At 37.6% G+C, this 16,965-nt stretch overlaps 1 protein-coding gene across 1 annotated transcript in view; it reads right to left on the bottom strand.

Annotated features, from left to right (window-relative positions):
* Nucleotides 1-3,594: 3,594 nt before the first annotated feature.
* The window catches only part of LOC308071281 (uncharacterized protein), a 36,409-nt gene continuing 23,038 nt past the window's right edge, over nt 3,595-16,965 (bottom strand). The window contains exon 5 of the mRNA XM_080406466.1: nt 3,595-16,936. The gene's annotated coding sequence lies outside the window, so the exon portion shown is untranslated. The remainder of the gene's footprint in view (nt 16,937-16,965) is intronic.

The following is a 16,965-nucleotide window of genomic DNA, read 5'->3' as shown; positions in this document are numbered from 1 at the left end:
GTAACAGTTTCTCACACATCCCAATAAAATCCTGCAGCAAAGTATGTAAAAAAAAAATAAAGATGCTCCAAGCAAACGAATTTTGAAAAATCAGTCTAACTACACATGAATTGCCTATAGCATAGGTTTGTTGAACTGAATACAACTGCAACCACAACCTGTCCTGGGCAAGCTGCTCTAGGTGGCCTCCTTGAGAAGAGGGGGTGGACAACATGACCTGAAGAGGTCCCTTCCAACATCAACCCCTCCGCTTTTCTATGAATCTATGTATATCCATATATCACGTAGGGAATTAGACATCAGTGGGATAGAACTGTTTAAAAGATTGATAAACCAGATCCATTTCAAACATAAGGATTTTACTAGAGTGGTTTTCATTAACAATACATGTTGCCAATGGTTGATTCTTACTGAATAATAATGCTTAGCATTACATTCTTAAACAAGTAGTGATAATGAGCCTGTTTCCTGCCTTCCTCTGCAAAAGCAAAGGCGATGATGTTATTGACCTGCTCTGCAACCTTTGTTTGTATATTGCAGATTTTACTGCTTGCAGGTGACATCCTGAACCCCTTTTGTGCAATTGTTTCCCAAGTCTTTGCTTGACCTCTTGCAGCTGTGTGTTACAAAATGGTTGATGATGATCATGTTTGTTAGTAAAGTTACAATGTTACAAAGTACTGTCACTGGTTTTACTGTTTCAGCATACTTTGGTCTGGTTCTAAGGTAAGAAAACAGTAATCACTTCTTGTTTAGTCTGTTTCCACTTTATGGGTATTAAAAGCTTCTACTTTGGCTATAGGCTGATAGAATTTTACAACTTCTAAAGTGATATTCTAGAATATAGTATTAACCTTTTCATAGTTGAATGCATGTCCTGTAAATGAGAAGCTTGCTGTCACTGAGTGAATATCATATTTATAGATTGTCTACGTCCAGGACTCATACATGAAACTTGTGGGGATGGAAGCCAGGTAAAAGATTAAGACCTCTTTTTTTGTTGTTCCCCTATAGAAAAATGGTTAGCTCCATTGTAGTCAATATGGTTTGAGTAAATACCCTGTAAATCTTCAAGGATACTTACGCAAACAATGATGGTCCAGACTCTGCTTCCATTAGTATTTCCAAAGGTGTATAATTAACTGGGTATTAAATGTGTTAAAATTTATAGCCTACAGTACTCAAGTACAAGTAGAAATCAATTATTGTTTCCTATTAAAGTAGGAGTTATGGACTATTAAGCAATGTCTCAAATGGACCAAGGTTATTACTGAAAATATTAATGGAAAACATTCTAACTCAATATGCTCATAAGCTCTCATAGAAAAAGCCTTAATCGTCAGTATTTCAAAATGATGTAGCATTACTAATCAATACAGAGGTAAGAATGACCATCAGATTATATCAGACCTCTGTGTAATGAAAAGTAATGAAGTTTATGGAGAAGTGACACATGTTCACATACTTGGAGATAGGCTAAAATAAGTGAATTTGCTTCACAATAATATGTAATTAACTAGCAAATCCCAGACTACATAAGACTTTTATTGCACAGCTCAGCTGCTTCTGTACAATGAACTTCATATAGGTCTCTAGTGCTCTCTAAGTATTGATAGAGCTTTCAGACAAATAGCAGAATTTAAAAATGAAGATGGTCACTTAGCACATTTTCAAACCTCAAGACAGTTCATATGAAAGCTAATTTAAATTAACTTTTCAATTAAGGTTTTGAGACCTGGTAGTAAATGTATTGCTAAGATTCAAATATAATAAATATACTACAGTTACTCTATCCACTAATTAGGATTTAAGAAAAATAATAAAATTAGGTTTATTCATATAGATCTACCAGTGCTGTAACTATTCTATCAGTTTTAATCAAATCACACTTAAGGCAATTGAAAATCTCCCAGTGCCTTCAATGGAACAGGATCAGGCTGCTCTGTTTTCAAATTTAGTTTTGACTGGGAAAGAACATTGATATCTACTATGTCATGGCAAGGTGAATAACTACTGTTCAGTTTTAATATCTATGTAAAATAATGCATGATACATCTCCATGTACAGATAATTAGAAGGAGATATGGAAACCCCAAAATTTTCTTGCAAAATGATGAGATAAACTGTATTCAAAGATCTGTCTGTATTAAATATATTGCTAAAATAGTTTATGGTACTGGCTAGTTAAACAGCCTTCTTACATGCCTTCCATCAATCAATGGAATATGGAATTCAGAAAAACACATCACCTTTGAGTTCAAAAGGTAACAAAAAGGCCATGTTATTTTAGTGAGCAAATGAGGAAAAGAAATTAGAATAAAAGGAATGAACATTATTATAAGGATGAAATAGTCTTCTTTTAGCCTATAAACTGCAATGTTGTAATACTTGCAAAAGGTAACCTTGGAAAGACTTGCCTTAAGTTATCTGAAAATTCTGGAAGTAAATTAATTTTATCATAAAGTTCAACTGTTTAATTCAGAGAAGGGAAAAATGAGTGTGTAGAAAGCCTGCCCCCAACATCCTATCAGAAAGTACAGGCTGGTGATATGGACTCAGTGCACTGACACTCATCTTTTTTGACTCCTTCAGCCTTCTCTTTCCAAGATCCCAAGGCACTGTAAAGGACGCTCAAACTGCAAACTCTCAAAATGCAAAGGCATTGTGAACTGACTTCTGCAGTTTTGCCAGGTCCGTAATATTAGCTATTCCTATAATTATACACTTACATAATTGTACACTTTTATAAGTACATAATTATAGTGTAATTGTCCACTGTTCTAAGAGTTCTCCTTACTCAAAAGAAAAAGATGATAGGAAACTAGATTTTCAGAACAGCTTAAAGAAAGTAGGTGTTAACTCCCTCAAATCAAATAAATGGTGCCTCACAAGAGACCTGTGGGATGTTTCAGACGCACTCCACATGCATACTTATATAGAAAACCTTCAACAACATCAGTCAAATGCTTAAAAATTATTTTCCCCTTTCAAATGCAGTTTATGACAGGAGAAGGAAACACATGCATAGTAACACTTCACGGTGTGGAATAATTCTAAGCACACTGGCTGCTTGTTCGACAGAGATGAAAAAGGTTCTGTCTCATAGGTTCAGCAAAAAAATAAGAAAGTTAAATCCACTTTGTAGTGAAATAATTTTGAATGAAATAATTCAATCAATCCTAATAAATGTTTTAGGCAGAACTAGTCTTTCCCTTACTCTTTTGAGGCCTCCATAGGCCAAACAGTTCAATGCCAAATGCACAGTGCAGCACAGCCTTCCTCCCTCACCTATTTCCACTTCTGAGAAAAGAAATGAGATCTCATGCAGGTCTCTTTCTACCCACTTTTGCACACTTACGAAGCTTCATTCTGAGAGCACTAATTTCTCCTGTTGCTGGATTGTGGAAGTCACTGATAGCTTTTATTACCAAGAACTGATAGCTCTGCTTGTTGCAGTTTCAGAAAGAAACTTCCTTTCTTTAGAGCTAGGGAGCTATCCCTTTCCAAAAAGGTAATGTGATCAAATGAAACAGTCAAAGAAAATGTGTATGAAAATCTCTTTACCTTTACTCTTAATTTTTTAAAGTGTTGATAATGATCTTTATAATACACCATACCCACATCCAGACAACAAGTCAACCCCTCTGCAGAAACGTATGGAGGTAAATTGCACACATTTCTTTCTAAGCTTTTCATTCATAAATACAAGATGTCAAGAAATTTTCAGAATTGTTGTGGAACTCCCATGGTTTGAGATACTTATTATACAACAGAACAAGGCCCCAGACAACCTAAGCTAATGTCACAGTAAGCCTTGTTTTGAGCAGAGGACTGGACTAGTCCAATCTGAGTCCAATTTTAGTCTGAGGCCCCTGCCAGATTAAGCTAATCTGTGATTTTATAATTCTGCATTTACAGAGTGCAATTGGCCAGGATACAAACATCTTCAAAGTGTTCTTTTTTCCTTAAATGTATGTTAAATTTACCAAAAGGATTTTGTTACAGACAGCATCAGTTTATTTGGTTGTAGGTATCAGTGGATGAACTTGCAGTTCTTCTCCTGTTACTCAAAAAAGAAACTAGGTGGATTCAAGTGACAATCTGTTAAGTTTTATTGAGAACAACAATTGAAGCAGGAAGCTTAGATGTGTCAAACACAGGGGAAACACCCATTCACAAGTGCACACACACACTCACCTATAGATATACGGGTCCTGGGTGCATGCCAATCTGAGTCCCTCCTGGAAGCACCTACGATCAAATACCCCCAGTCCCAATGCATTTTATATCCAACATAGACCACAGTATTACTGTGCATAAGAGGATAAAACAAAGATTACACACACACAAAAAAAATGATTGTATACTGATAACTGAAAGCTGAATCTTCCCTGTTAACTCTTAAATAAATGTTCATGTGGCATAAGACAGTTGGCACGTATTACCTTGAAACTGTCTTTGCATCAAGAAAAGGTGATCTAGTTTGTATGTTGCTTTTAGAAATTTCTAAATCGGTTGTGAAAACTTTGGGATGAAAGTCACAATGCAATTCCAGCTTTATTAGTCTTGGTTCCAGCATAATTTAACTAACAGGAAGCTCCTTTTCCACCATATGCCAAAGTGAAAAATAATTGTAAAGTAAATATTAGATTACTACAAATACAAACAAAGACTTAAATGAAAATTATCCATGACTATAAAATAAATTATCAAATGCAATTTTGTAAGAAGTACACAATACTGCTGTAATGTGACAGTGAAACGTGACAACTCTTTGTAATGTGACAGTGAAACGTGACAACTCTTTTTTTTTTTTTTTTTCAGTGAACTGGGAAATGTAGGAGATGTTCACAATGTTTTATTGGAACTAAATCTGGAGCTCAGATTTCTTGGTTTTAAGAACTGATTGGGGCAGGACATCCATTTGAGATATGTTCTTCTTCTTTCACTTGAAAATGTGTTTCACTAATTCTTGGAACTGATCAAAAACAAGGTCAAATCGCTTATGTCACCCTATACACATAGGGAGAATGTGTCTAAGAAATTATGCACTCATGTCCAGATGCAAGAATGCACATGCATATAGCTTTTCTAAGTTTTCCATTTCTCTTCAGTCTGTTTAAAGAGCACAAAGATAGACAACAAGTTGTTCTCTCATGTGTAAAATCTGATTCTAGATTTAGACTCATCTTTTGGCATCTGGAATGAAGAAAGTGGTTTTTACTCAGGATACAGAGACTGTTGTTACTTGTGTTGTCAGATTGTGGCATGTGATGGAAAGAACATTTTACTTCTTACTGGAACATATGTATGGAAATCATAACTTGTGCAATTAGAGATTAGGAAAGTAAAGGTTATAAAAAAACCCAGACCACTCTCAATAGTGGCAAATTGCAGTAAGGCAAATGGTAAAGTAACATGGAGTCACAGAACATTTAAACAAACAACAGGAACTCCATTAAAAAAAGCTTCCCTGCAGACAACATTAACATAAATTTAATGGTTGAAAAAAAATAAAAATCCAATGTTGCATGTTTTCATAACATTGTTCCAGCTCTCCAAGACATCCGTCAGAGTCAGTTGCTTTCTATCTAGTCCTGCTTGGCTGTAAACTAATTTTTCACTGTAGGCCAAAGTGAAAAATATTATCCATTATCTTAAAGTAGTTCGTTAAAGGTCTTAAAAGAAAAAGAGACTTACCAGGCTAGATGTCCTTTGGATGGAGAACCTTTCTCTCTCTTTCTGACCTCTGCTCCATAAAAGAACTCAGCTGGAACATCCTGTGTTGTTCCATCTCTTTCCCTCATAGAAACATGTTGAGCGTCTTTCATTAAACTTTCTACTTAGGACAAACAGAGCCAATGTTATACCCAGTGACTATTTACAGCTATCAACTTAACTGAAGAAAAAAAACAAACCAACATGAAACAAAGTAAACCAAAGTAAAAACCCAAAACAACACAAAGAGGGGGTGGCGGGTGGAGGGGTAGGGAAGAACGAAAAAACCCAACCCTTAAGGGATTTGCATATATCTAATTTGAAAGGGAGCCTGTCTCTTAAAATTCGAGTAGATGTTGATAAATAAACAACAAAAAGATGGGTTATTTGTGCAAAGTTCGGGGGGGGGGGGGGGTTGTTACGGTTTAACAAAACCGTTTTTACTTCATATCCCTCCCATATTGTTGCTTCAGCTTCTCTGACATGCAGAAAATCATATAAACATGTTAAAACATAACCGAGTTACCAATTAATCTCTTCATTCATTTGTAGCTCCTTTAGTAGTTGACTATTTATAAGAATACAAGAAAACTATATAAAAGAGTAATATTTTCATATTAGACATAATCACCTAATATTTTGTTTACTGTCAGAAAGAGTTCACATGCACTTATAGCTTATCATTCTTTAAACCGAAGCAACTCCTACCACCAAAGTACTTCCTCAGGCTGCTGTTATGGAAAGAATCAATGCTCGTGTCTCACACCAAAAAGAAAACATACTGAATACCGAAAAATTGATAGAAGGTGAACAAAACAGTCTGATAATTCAAGGACAAATTGTTCTAATTAATAAATAATTGCTTTATGTACAATTATTCTGAATTGAGTCATGTTGAAGCCCACAATAAAGATGTAGGACAAAATGCAAAAATGCATTTAATTTTACACTAGACTACGAAGAATTAAAAATCTGTCTTTATGACCTTTCTATGAGGAAAAGTACACTTGCTTCTAAAAACGTTTTTCATTTTTTTATTCTAGGATCAAAAGTTCTGATCTTTTTAAGCCAAAGTCTGGAGGCCTAGCCAAAAAGCAGTCAGGATCAAAGAGTGCCTCCCTGCAATGTTTCCAAAGGAGAATGGCTAATCGTTCACAAACAGAAAGCAGAGCATTCACAGCAGAGCTCTAGCTGCTGCCTCATGTATGGGGTTCACACTAACAACTCCAAGAGACAATCTTGAAAAAAGAAGACCTTAAGATTTGTTCTAATCTGTAGAGAAAAACACAAAAAGATTAAACAATCACAAGTGTAAACCCACCACTAGATTGTGTATATTTTCCTTTAGCCTAAATAAAAAGTATTTTCTTACGTGTGCATATTGCGTACTACGTGCTAAAGAGAAGGAATGAAGGAGGAGCAAAGAGAAAGTGTGACACATGGGCAAGAGCTAGAGTAGCAGAAAGAGACCAATATCGTGTATAGGAAAAGAGAAACACCCAAGATCCTACTTGTGTCATGCAAGGATAAAAGATCTCTGAGAAATACCTTAGAGAGAAGCATTTCTCCAGCCCAAGGCACTCCTCAGATTCTTCTGTCTTTTATTTCCTAGGATAGCACCATTTACAGCCCAACACCACCAAAAAGATATTATTTACAGCACAAAACTCTTGAAATTTGCTTTCATGGAGTTGATTAAGTCCGCTGAATTTTAAATTACCCTTAAAATTGCCTTTCTATTTTATTCTTTTCATCTTTGGACTCTCAGGTTGGGGAGAAACTCTGCATGTCTGAATGAGTCTCAAAAACAATTTGTTAAAAATATAAGATAAGACTACTATTTTTTTAGATATCTTTGGAATGTCATTTCATCTTAACTAGTTATGAAAATCAGTGTATATATATGTTCTTCTTCTGCAGGAAACAGATTTTGGGCAAAAATGCTGTGGTATGTCTCTGAGAAGGAGGGATTTCCTTTTTATATTTTGTAATGATTAAAACAGACTAAATCATTGAAATAGACACCTGAAGTTAAATATGAAATATTAATTGAACATAGTAATAAATAAAGTAACATCATTCTCAGTGTCCCTAATTAGAAGTAAACCTCAACAATCTTCTAACAGCACTTCTTATGCCTCACTAAAGTGATTCATTTGAAAAACAGTCTATTTTCATAACAACAACTGAAGCAATTAAGTGGTCTCTATTTACCCACTTCTGAAGGAAAATAAAAGAAAGATACACTCAACACAGAATATATAACCTCTTTTATTTATTCATTTTAAATTAACATAGAAGACACTTACGCTCCCAGTAATCACAGAATTCATGGGAAAACAAGGAAACAAAAGGCAAATCTGCTGACTGCTCACTGTGTTAAAGGGAGCTCAGCTTAATTTTGTGTCTCCTTTACTGTTCCCTTGATTCTGCAAGTAAATTACAGCAATCACTACCCTGCAGTAGTTTAGAGCAGGCAGACCTGTTCCCACAAAAAGTACATCACTCTAGACGGTTCTTTCTGAATAGCCCTGAAATGACTCTTCTTGCCCTTGAACCCACCCTTCCACACTCCACATTCTGAGAAACAGGGACTAAAGACAGCTGGCATTGAACTGTTAGTCCTGTTCTTAGAGTAGATTTCTAAAACACTCTGAGGAGTTCTACGTTAACATCTTGTGTTGATCTAAGGACCCACAATATGGAAAATCATATTAAGACTTTCTGCTAGGTTCTGGGTGTTTTCTTTTTACACTATTTTTATCCTCCTCTAGATGAAGCTACATAGAACAAAATCCAGGAAGCATCCACGTGTGACATTGCTTGCACAGAAATCTCTGCAAGCTTCCCAGAAACAAAAGTATTTGGGGATACTGTAGTTTGTCTTCAGATACGTGACTCAGTAGAATCACCTGTTTCAGATAATTGTTATTTATCTTTTTACTGACATACTTTCTCCTCCTGTTCCTGAACTTCAGGACCTGTCACGTCCACAAGCTCAGTCACTCCTGTGAAGCAACCCAGCCAGGGGCACCGGAGTACCTAACATCTGCGACAGGAATTGTATGACAAGAACTAAGGAATTCATGTTATAAGTGTGTTAACAGAGTGAAATCCAGGTGTGTGCCATAGTTACAACCACGGGATAGCTGGATATGAGGGCTTTGCTTGTGTTCACACCCAAGACACTTAGTCATTATCTCCCTGGTTGGTTGAGGAACTCCCCATCAAGTGATCTGGTTTGAAGCTGGAGGCTTTGATGACATGGCGTGGCAGGAGTGGTCTTGCTGGTACAACAATCTGAAGTAATAAAAACATTACAAGTCAAACCCAGTCATTAAATAACTAAGTTGAAGTATACATCCTACCAGAAAGAACAGGGGTGCTTCTGGCCTGTGGAAGAGTCCTAATCAAGCTCACTTCATGCACCTGGAGAAAGGAGAATGGCTTTTGAGCAGTAAGTGCTTCCTGAACAGCCCAGATCCTTCCCCTTCATGCCATCACTCAGAAAGCCACTCAGATCTGCACCAAGCAGAGTGTAGGTGAGGGGGTGGTGGAGAATCGTCGCAAACAGTTGTTTCTACAAGGGGGTGGAGTGGTGGTGGTGGTGGGGTTATGGTGTCGCTAAACATTTTTTAAAACATTTTATCCTGTTTGACCTAAAAAGGGAACACCTTTGCAAGCTTGCCTCCAAATATTATTGTATCTCCCTGCTCACTTCTAGTGCTTTGAAGACTTTCAACTAGAAATACCTCTTCTTTAAACAAAATATGAATTTTTGGAGTATTTCTTTCCAGCAGGCAGTAGTTCAGCAGTAAATTCTGCAAACTAATTGCAGGGAACTTGGGGATCTGCTTGTCATCACTGCTTCGCACTGAAGAAATGAAATCAGAAACAGAACTTATGGTCATATTATAAAAACAGAAGTGCCAAGAAATAAAGTAAATGAGTCCTTACTGAGCTTTCCAGGATGCTACCAGAATATAATTGGTGCTCATGCCAGCCATGTAGGCATATATGATGTGAAAGTTACAGAATGGCACAAGAATGTATTGATTTTTTGGAACAACACATAATTAAATGGTAATCACAAGCTATACATTCAGGATCAATCTCAGCAATATAGCTTATAAATGACATTACTAGACACTCAACAGCTGTTAATAAAAGCCTACAAATTTCTAAAGACCTTTTTATAACTATTTCCAAAAGTTTTAAGTATGCACATACACACATACAGTCATTCACATACTCAGATCCATCCCCGTTGCTGTGTGTGCTACCAGCAAACATCCCTTCTCCTGGCACTGCAGATTCCCTCTTCTTGAACATCTTCTGCGGGAGATACAGGTGCTCCAGCTTCATGTGTACCCCTGATGCTTCACACACCCCACTGCCCCACATGCTGGTGACAAATACCACCTAGAGTCACAGCTGCACGCCCGAGGGAGGTCTCTGTGTGCTCCTCCTGTGTTGTCAACCCTTAAGTTGGTTGCTGGTATCTCACAGAGTCTGGCAGGGAGGGTGGTTTGTGAGACATAAACGTAGGTCTGGGAGGGTTGCTGGAAGGGTGACTTCTGGTGTGTCAAACCCAGACTTACTGCTGTCTGTTACCCTCTTCTCAATCCTAGGTATGTCGTTGCATCATATATTTTCCATCCTTAATTTTATTCCTTTTTAAGATGACTCTTCCTTTAATCTAAAGTTTCTTGGACATGCTCCATGTACTGCTTCATTTGACTGATCATCGTCTTAAGCTTTGTTATTGTTAATTTGCTTTTGATCATCATAGGTGTTGGGGCAAGCACCCTTTCAGAGGAGAGAGTTTGGGTATTCCCATCACACGGACCATTGGTACTCCCATTGCTCCTGAGCTATCCAGGTCACGTTACCAAGAAGAGGTGTATTGGGTTTATGTGGCAAGGTTTTGGTAGTGGGGGGGCTGCAGGGGTGGCCTCTGTGAGAGTATATCAGAAAATTCCCCTGTGTCCCTGTTCCAGTCAGCTCCAAGATGAACCCACCACTGACCAAAGTTCAGTGAAAGCTGTTGCTGGCCCTTACCTTCCCTTGGAAGCTGCTTCACAGCTTTCCCATGGAGAGCAGCCCACACTGGACCGAGTTTTCTGCCAGGAATTGTGACCTGCACTGGAGCAGGACATTCCTGAAGGACTGTGGAAGAATTCCTGAAGGATCCTATGGAAAGGACCCATGCTGGAGCAGTACATGAACTGCAGACTGTGGGAAGGACCCACTTGGAGAAGTTCAGAGAGGACTGTCTCCATGGGTGTGTCCTCACACTGGAGCAGGGGAACAGTGTGAGGAGGGAGTGGCAGAAACAACATGTGATGAACTATCACAACCCCCATTCCCCATTCCCCTGCGCCGCTTGGAGGTAAGAGATGTAGAAACTGGGAGTGAAGCTGAGCTTGGGAAGAAGGGAAGGGTGGGAGGAAAGTGCTTTTAGATTTTTTATTGTTTCTTATTATCCTACTATTATAATTGGTAATAAATATAATTTCCCCTACTTGGGTCTGTTTTGCCTGTGACAGTAATTAGTGAGTGATGTCCCTGTCCTTCTGTCAGATTTCCCCTCCTCTGTCCAGTTGAGAAGAAGGAATGATAAAGCAGGTGGGCACCTGACATCCAGTCAAGGTCAGCCCAACAGAGGAAGCCATGCAGATTGCCCAAAAGTAAAAGATGGAGAGACATATGGAAACAGTAGAGATTTTATTAATTACTTTTTCAACTTTATACAAATGAGTAACATTATATTTTCAAAATGTTATTAACCTGAATGAGAAGAGCTTGGAGTTCTTGTGCTGGCAGAGCTCCATCAACTTCACTTTACCCATGTGGTGCATCTTGTTAATTCTGATACCTTCTTACATCCTTAAAGTCAGATATGATGTTCCAGGTGGGTTGCACAACAGTGGTGTAATCTGGCGTTTTTTTCTGCCTTCCATCATGATATGATTTTAACATATGCAACACAAAAAACATATTGGCACTTTTTCTTTCATCTGGCACATTGCCTTACTGATGCAGATTTAATTTGTTGCCTTTTATGAGTTCTACTTTTCTTTCATGTCTCCCACATCAACACTGAATCTCTGAAGTTTGGAAATAATTCTTCCTTATGTGTATTCGCTTGACATTTTCAAAGTTCAGTCTCATTGTGGTACTCTTTCCTGGCTCCCAATATTGCCAAGTCCCTTTGCATTTCCTTTCCTTGCCCTTAATTTTGCTTTGCGTGTGAATGAGTGGCCAAGGACCACAGCGTTCACTTAACAGAGAGATGCAACAATTAACAGGTGCAGGTAGCATCTTCGTCTTCACTGAGCTGAAAACTGCCTTTTCACAATCCTCTCTGAACTTAATCCGACCAGTAATACTGTTGCATCTTAAAAACTGCTAACTTATTTGTACTAAATGTAGACCTTTATCAACAAATTTGTTTTTTCTTATGGTATACAGTTGACATATTTTGCTGAACATAATAAAACCCAATATATGTTATGCTTTTCAGTTATAAAATCAATTCATTTGCTAGTACAACAAATTATTACAGGTAGACACTCTTATACCTATACTGTAACCTTAAAATCAATCCTATCTTCTGACTGAGGCTAAGTAAAATTGACATATTTTCACTGTTTATGGTACTGAAAAGCTTATTTTTCAGTAGGGAATATTTCACTAAGGAAAAGGGAATACAACTATTATATGTGAGTTCAGCCAACAATACTAAGTAGTCTGTCTTTTGAAAATGAAAAGGCACTCGTCTAACTGGGTTATTACTGCAGAGTATGTAGGCAAATATTTTATCTGCCAGTAAGGCTAGGATTTTGTGCTTGTGCTCTTCAAAGGGATTCCAGTAAGATCACAGGTGAGATGACAGCAGGTGGAGGAATTACCATGAATAAAACAGAACAGCCGCAATAGAGAAGCTGAGCAGCTGTGCTTAGGTACTCAATACTCTTACTCTCTCACTGCAAAGATTAATTCCATGGGCATCTCATTGACATGATTATAGCTGGCTGACTGGGTTTTCCCCTAGACTTGTCTGATGAGTGACTTTCCTTCCTAGAGATGTATTTTGAGTTTACCACTGTAAATTTAGGATAATAGCTTAGTACAAGCTCAACAAAAATGAGTAACAGCTGCTCAAGAGGAAAAACAAAGTTATATTCCTCTTCTTTTGGAGGTGTTGGAAGTACTGCAGTACAACCTAATCTTTCCAAATTAGCTGTGTGTCTGTACAGTGCATTTTTCTTTTTTTCTTGTACTTACCATTCCCTCTTGTTCTCAGATGCCTTCACAGAAGACTACAAAGAACCTTTGTTGGGTTATTTCTGTTTCTCAGTCTGTCTCATCTACTGCTATATAAAAATAACCTCTCTGAAGCATAGCCTGGTGGTAACATGGAAAGTCTTTTGATTTCTGTCGATATGTACATTGTAAAACCCTTGTCAACAAATTGCATACTAATAGAAGCAAAGGAAAATCCGCAAGTGTGTGGCTAAATTCCTAACAAAGGCAAATCCAACCAGTGGACTACACTTAACTTTGGTAAGAGCTGAAGACTGGGTTTACTGTTTTGCTAGAAACACAGATGCTAGTGCTTCATCATGAGTCCCTTTTACCCAGGGGTGAGAGAGAGTGGGATTCTTGCACGTAGCAGCAGATGGTACTTCTGACTATTTTAAAGCAGTCATATTAACAGATGCGATTGAGAAAAACGGCATGGACTTCACTATTTTTGGGGATATGTAATTTTGGAGAGTTTTATCTGCTGATTTTTTTCATACTGTGAGAAACAGGAATATGATTGTTGGTTATTTCCAGCTATAAAGCGGCCCCTTTGCTCAATTCTGATACTATGACAAGAATTACAAAGGAGGGACAAGCAATTCTGGACCCCTTTAAAGAATGTCTTAAGTTGCTGTGCTGTGTCAAGGAAACCAGAAAAAGGCACACAGATTCAAATTACTTCTTTTGCTCCTACCCCTGACAGTCCAAATTTATAATTTCTTTGTAAATATTGTGTCAAAATATGTTAATCCAACATCTCTTTCCATCTCAGGCTGAACTGTGACTACAAGTGTTTCAGAATATGGCTTTTGTAGAGAGGAATTTAGGAAGATGGTCTGCAGTTCATGAAAATGTTAATGCAAAATGGTTCAAGGGTCTCAGCTGGGAAGAGGCCCATAAAAGGCTAAAAAAAGAAAGGGTTAATGAAACATCATGAATTTTCTCCTCTATGAAAAAATAAAATCAAGCCAAAATTTTACTTTCATATTAGGTAAAGCATTTTCAATCCAAAGTTCAGCTCACATTATTATTATTTTTGTTACTATTATTTTAATCAGTCACCTGCAACATACTTTGCCCAAGTACGAAATTACATTGCCCTAAAATTAGTCCAGGGAATGCACTGAGACTTTAGGACTTAGTTGTTCTTGCTTCCTGTCTTGCTTAATTAGGTGTGCAAAGAAGAACGGACAGCTTGTTAATACATGAGTAAGTTTATACTCTTTTCTTCTAGCTTACTCACTTGCATGGGATAGCAAATGCTGTGCCTCAGAAAGCACAGGTCAGATCACATAACCTATGCCTGCATATACTTGAGAGAGGGAAAGCAACACAGATAGCTCTCTTGGGAATGTAAGCAAGCATTTTATGTTCCATTACTCTTCTTGATTTTATTCTCACTTTCTCCAAGAGAAATAGGCTTTGATACTATACCTGTACTGACTTATAGCCCATTGCACAGAGAAACCTGAGAAATAAATTTGCAGGAATTCACACATCCCTCAAACCACCTAGCTCTGAGACGCTTTACTCAGCATTACCTTCCCTGCAGAATCCATTAATTGAGGAGTCTACTGAAGGCAAAAGTGCATGAGAAATGTAAGGTGTGTAGTCTGAAAATACGAGGGAGAGTTGAGGATCGTTGGTGCCATAGTACAGGCACATGGACCTTCAAGCAGTGCCTCACGGCCCCATATCATGGGCTGCCCAGAAACAGCACCGTGCAACACGACGCTCACGTCCCAGGGCTGCCAGTCTGGAAGCCCAGAGTGCACGTGAAGGACTATGTGGTATTATTGTTAACCACCTCACCTTTGAGTTGAGCCTGACATACCCACTTCTTCACCCTATTAAGTGAGGCAGATTTTTTTTTTTTTTTAACAGTAGTAAAAAAAGTAGTAATGTGTGTTTGTAGTAGCAGTGGTTACCTTCAGAGTTCTAACTTTTCAGAAAAAGAAAATGGAGTGTCACAGAACACTAAAGATTTTTCATTTTGAATGTTCACATGAAAAAAGGCCTTTGCTCCACACAGAAATCTGAGAATCATATAAATCTGAGAAATCATATAAACCCTCAGCAGAGAGGCTGAGAGAAAGGAGACCCTAACAGATAACCCAGTAAATGAAATAGAGAGCCCAAGTAAAAGTTCTCACAAATGGAAAGAGTAAAAGCTTTAAAAAGAGCTTAAAAACCCATAATATCCATTTCCTCACAGCCACTTTTATCTGTAACAGAAACAAATCAGAGGCCACATAATTTGACAAATAAGTTTCAATGTTAACTATTTCCTTTTTTTTTAATTCCTTCCACACCAATTCTAGACCAGAAAGCTATAAAGCATCCTTATAGCTCTCTTGTGTTTGTTTACTAACTTCAATGACTATTTCAGTCTTCTCAGGGGAGTAAAAAAAAGTATCGTTTTCCTTTCCAATGTGTAAATGAAGCACAAAATTCGCACATCTGTCCTTTTGTATTCTTTTTTGGTCAAAGACAACTAGTAGAGTTTAACAGTCTGCAGGAGACTGGAATCTAGCCTTAAAGCTGGTATTTATTGCCAGCATTTCTAGGCCTGTCAGTATACAAGGAGCCAAACATAAATTGACATTGCTGCATTTTAATACTGTTCATGGTTATTTAGGTTACCAAGGATCACTGAAAAGACATAAGACTGCCCTTTTAAGATTTTTTTTTTTTTTTTTTTGATAGTGTGTGTAAATGATCAACTTGAGCATCTGTGTTTTTAGAAAGCTACTTCTTTTTCTTGTTATATGCAAGTGCATGGAAATATCAGCACTCTTTTACCTCCACTGTAAATTGTCAAAACCCAGCTCTGTATTCTCAATACATGTGTGTGAGAAAACATTAGTTTGTGCCTGTGGTACCATGAGCTCAGTTAGAAGGTAAGCAAAACAAGACACAGAAAATCAAAATGTTGAACTTATTATCCCCACAAGTCCTACTCATAAGGCATTAGAGCCTGTTAGCACATTCAGTGGCAAGCTCAAACTGCTAAATTTTCTGAATAAAATTGTCACTTTATTGTTATTAAAATTCCACATACACATCGCATTACAAAACACAGCAACATATGGCACCCTTTGGGAGTCAGGGTACTTTACCTTAGAATTACCAGTACCTTAGACATATTAAGCAAAATTCAGTCCCAAACTCTTGTAGCTTCACTGGAGTTACACCTGCAAGGAGTTAATTAAATTTTCTTCTGAATCATCACTAAATCTTTCTTGACTTTTTTGTTCTTTAAAGAGTTGATATACAGGGTTTTTTTCCCTCTCCATTCTCTCCCTCACCCAGAAAGGCCCAAACCCATAATAAAATGATCCATTAATTTTCTATAGGAGGTCAATTGATGCGATACTAAGGAATCAAAGAAAACAATGGACATTTATTCTCTTTTCCACCTCTTCTCTATTTTTCATTGCTTGAGAAATGAAATGTGTAAAAATGAAACTATCTATTTAAAACCAACTCTACGGAATGGCAGGAGATTCTCTTTTTATTTCATTCATAAAGTCATGCCCAAGGCAAAGATAGGGAGTTCCGTAACCCTTGAAATATAGTGTTTAATTGGCCAACTACAGAAGTTCAAATTCTGTTATTGAATAAGACCAAGCACCAGCATTTTAATAACTCAGACTAATGCACACAGTGTTTTACACAAACACAAATTTTGTCAGCTTCCAGTTTTCCCACTGCAAAACTTTACATCTTGGTGGGATATGTTGCCAGTGAAAGAAGCAGTGCTTTGTTTCCTAGTTCTGTGTATGTTGCAGTCTCTGGGATGACAGCGGCAGGAGATGTTGGCAATAAACATTTCTACTCACCGTCTTTCCAAACCTCTGCAGCCTTCCAGTTCAACACAAGTAAGCTGTGACTCCACGTCTGACTGCTGAGTGGGAATACAGATCATACGGTTAG

Source organism: Falco punctatus (assembly GCF_963210335.1).
Source record: "Falco punctatus genome assembly, chromosome: 11".
Taxonomy (NCBI): Eukaryota; Metazoa; Chordata; class Aves; order Falconiformes; family Falconidae; genus Falco; species Falco punctatus.
Note: the sequence above shows the minus strand (reverse complement) of the source record. Positions and strands in the feature narration are given on the sequence as shown.